This window comes from Oxyura jamaicensis, chromosome 13, assembly GCF_011077185.1.
Source record: "Oxyura jamaicensis isolate SHBP4307 breed ruddy duck chromosome 13, BPBGC_Ojam_1.0, whole genome shotgun sequence".
Lineage (NCBI taxonomy): Eukaryota > Metazoa > Chordata > Aves > Anseriformes > Anatidae > Oxyura > Oxyura jamaicensis.
In genome coordinates, this window is record NC_048905.1 from 7892729 (window position 1) to 7896906 (window position 4178).

Here is a 4178-nt window from a genome sequence, read left to right on the forward strand (position 1 = left end):
GGAGGGAGCTCGCCTGCCCTGAAGCCTCACGTCACCCTGAAGATCTTTCTCACCCCATCCCCTCTGGGGTGGAAGAGTGGATGCTGCCACGTCACCTGGAGGTGGACCTGTGCCTGGAGAGGGGACACCCCGTCCCACAGCACCAGCAGGCTCAGGTGGCCCTTGGAGGGCCGATCCTGGCTGGTGGACTGGGGGCCTGGCAGCTTCTGCCTTTAGGTAAAAAACAACCCCATGCCCCAGGCACGTGCAAAGCTGCTTCCTCAAGAGTTTGTCCAAAAGCTGAAGTTCCCATTCTCCCAGCAGGAAGAGGAGAAAAAAAAACACAAAAAACTAAACAAACAAACAAACAAACAAAACAAAAATCAGACAAAATCTGTAGGAGCAGTGCTGGCTTGTGAGGGTGGAAGGGGCCAGTGCTGGGCCCTGTCTGGTGGCGGTAATTTTCCACATGTGGTAGATGAGGTGAGACGCTTGGTCAGGAGTGAATTCTATTTTATTTTATTTTATTTTATTTTATTATTTTTTTCCCTTCTTCCCTACCTTGGGAGAACAGTGCTGGATGGGAGCCTGATAGAGGCAGGAGAAAGGTCTTCTCTATCAGACAGTTGTTGAAAGATCTCCAGTGAAGAGGCAGGCAAACTGTAAGAAACAGCAAGAGCGAGGGGTAAATTGCAAGGTGTTCGCCACCTTGAATGGCCTCTGGAGCTACCTCCTCTCCTGGCTGGGTAACCTCTGGCTCCCTGGGAGCTCCAGGGCTCAGCAAGCTGCTGCCCTGCAAGGCTGGGCAAGCCACCCTTGCCGGCCAGTGGCCCAAAGCATGGTGGCCACCTTGCTGGCCTTCGTGCCCCGTGGGGGAGTGCAAGAGCGCCGTCCTCACCTCTGCAGCCTTGCGTGTAGCCAGGGCAGAGCTGGAGGTGTCTGCACAGCCGTCCCCAGCCATGCACGGTGGGGGGCTCTCGGCGGGGAGCTGTGCCGCTGTGTGTCTGACAGGCACAGCACCCGCGGGCAGTGACGGAGGGCAGGGGAGGAGGAGGAGGAGGGTGTCCTGCAGGGCAGCTCGCTTCCCCTGCTGTGCAGCAGCCCCCAGTGCCGGGAGGATGGGGGCCGGGCGCTGGACACGCACGCAGGGCTGGCCGTCACGTCCTTGCCGCGCTGCGGTGTGTCACAAACCTAATCAGATCTCACGCTCTGGGGAGCAATTTTCTTCCCCATGGGAAAGCGTGAGATCCTTGTGCTGGCCATGCATGTGGCTCCCTGCCTCTGGCATGGGGCCCTGCGGGGCGTGGGGCAAAGCAGTGGGGCCAGAGGGCACTGACGTGACCACTGGGCAAGTACGCAACGGGGACTCTGCCCCAAGCCAGGAGGTGCTGCCTGGGCCACCCCAGCGTGGCCATGGGGACCAGGATCCTGGCTGGGCTTCTTGCCCCTCTCTCCCGCCCATCCCATCACTGCCACATCCTCTTCTGTCCACCTGATCTTCCCTCATCCCTCTCCTTTGTTTTATCCCCTCCCCATGCCTCCTTTCTGTTTTGTCCCATCCCATCCCATCCCATCCCATCCCATCCCATCCCATCCCATCCCATCCCATCCCATCCTCCTCGTCTCCCTCTGAGCATCACATTCTTCCCTGCCTGTCTCATCCTGTCCTGTCCTCTTCCATGCCATCCTATACTGTCACATTCCATCCTATCCTATCCTATCCTATCCTATCCTATCCTATCCTATCCTATCCTATCCTATCCTATCCTATCCTATCCTATCCTGTCCTGTCCTGTCCTATCGTGTCCTGTCCTGTCCTGTCCTCACTCCAGTAACAGCTGTGTCTCTGCATCTCCTGGTGACCAGTCTGGTGGAAGCATCTACTCCTTACAGACCCCACACTGTTACCTCTCTGTTTCAGTCCCATTCCTGCCTGGGTGCAGGTCCTGCAGTGCTGGTTGTTCTCCCGTCACCCTGGAGGCAGGCGGCAGGGTGACAGGGCAGAGCTGGCCGGTTCAGGGCATTGTCCCTTGGATGAAAACGCTTGTGTGTGCATTTGCCCCTGCATACACGTGTCCCTCTGACCTGCTGGTGGTGGCACATGGAGCTGGGTGTTCACAGCACACAGCCTCATCCATGCCCGTCGCAGAGGCTGCCAGCAGGACAGAGGCAGGGAGCTGGGAGCATCCCAGGGCACCCCTCTGGTGACAACTTCTCCCCAGCACCCTTTCTTGGACCTCCACCACCTGAAGTCTCTACATCTTCCCTGGGCAATTCTCATCCAGCATGGAGTCATGGGCAAATGTCACGTAGGGCCTGATTTACTCCAAATGAAGCAACGGTGCTCTGATTCTGCAGCAAGAAGGGAGGAGAGGCTTGGCAGGTGTGCCAACACCGGGGGATGCAGTGACAACACGGATCGGTGCCACTTTCACCAAGTGTCAGGGTGCAGCACAACACGGCTCGGTGCCACTTTCACCAAGTGTCAGGGTGCAGCTGCCTTTGTGATTTTGCCATTACAGAGGGAAATGATATAGATGTGCCCTTGACTCAGCCATTTCATAGCATCTCTTGAGCTCAGTGGAGCTGGCGCTAAACCTTGTTCACTTTGATCATGACAAATAGGATCCAGGAAGCCAAATTTAGTGCAAAGTCACTGGCTGCCTGTGAAACTGCTGCTTTTCCAGGTTTTGGTTATCCATCCGGTGCCCGATACCGCCGTGAGGTTCGGTGACTGCTGCGTGTAATGCTGGGGACAGACAGGGTGGGCTGGGTGGTCTTGCCTGAGCTCCTGCTCTGGGAATCTGGAGGAGCCTTGGGCTGATGGTGGGACCAGCATCTGCTCTCACCTCTGCAGCAGGAGCTGCCAGAGGTGCTGAGGGACCCCGCTGCACCAGCAGCCTTGGCTGAAGTCACAGCTTGTGCTTTTGGCTCACCGATCACGTCTTCCTGAGTTGGTGCTGAGGGCTGGAGGGCACTTCAGGGAGGCAGCTGAGGGTTGTGGAGTTGCCATCCCACTTCGCTGGGCTGAGGTGAGCACCTGAGTCTCTGTGAGGACATCGGTGGCCCCAGTCACCCACCTTCTGGCCTCTTTGGTTGTCCCTGCTTCTCCAGAACCTCAGACAGGTTCATGGCAGGGTGCGTGACAGGGTCCTGGTGAGGGGCCCGTGTGTCTCCTGGGGCAGGACACGAGCTGGAGGCCTGACAGGGGCACACTCCCATTGCCAGGACAGCGTGTGCCCTGTCCCCGCCACCCCAGCACAGACGTATCCCCAAAAACCCAACCTCGGAGGGACAGCAAGTCCCCTGAGCCCTTGCTGGGTGCGGTGCGGGGCGTCTGTCTGCCCCTGTGCGTGCACCGGGATGTCTGCCGGGTGCAGGAGGCGGGATGCGAGGGAGCAGGGAGGGGGACAGACAGCCGCTCCTGGCTCCCGCTGCGCCTCGCTCTACTTGCCGCAGTCCCCAAGCTCCCTTCCCTTCCCCTTCGCTGCCTTTTATGCTGCTCGCCCAAGGCTCCAGGGCCTGGGGATCTTTCCAGGCTTCCCCAGCTGGGGTTTGGCAGCTCTAATTTTAGGCACTTCACAGTTTTGCTTTCTCGCTGCTCAGCTGAGGAACAGTGCTTGTGCAGGGAGGCGAGCCTGGCCTTTCCCCACTGCTGCTGGCTTTGTCTTTGTCTTGCTCCCTCCTGCTGCCGGCTCCGCGGAGATTCTGCTCGATGTGCAGAACCCCTTTTAGAGCTGGGGCTTGCGTGTGGGTGCAGCGTGGGGACGGGACTGGGGGGGCTGCCCAGAGCTTTGGCTGCCCCATGGTGATGCTCAGCAGCCTGTGGGATGAAACCACATCACGGAGTCCTATATTGGGGTGGGGTGGGGAGGGGGGAGGAGAGAGCTCAGACAAAGACTTCGGACTGGCTGAGGCTGTTCTTTGACCACAGTGACCCAGCCCCAGGGAACCCAAAAGCTAAATGTGACGTAAAAAGTGATCGGGTCGACCCACGCACGGCAAAACCTGCAAGAGCTAATTTAGCACTTAGATCCTCCCTTGCACCATGGGAGAGGTGCTGCAAGCTGTGATCTTGGAGCAGGTCTCCCTTCGGGCTGAGACAGTACAGCTGGAAAAATGTAACTCAAAAATCCAAACCCAGGGTAGCCCTGGGCGTGTGACAGGAATTAATTCTTGCCTGTCTCTGCGGTGCCAGG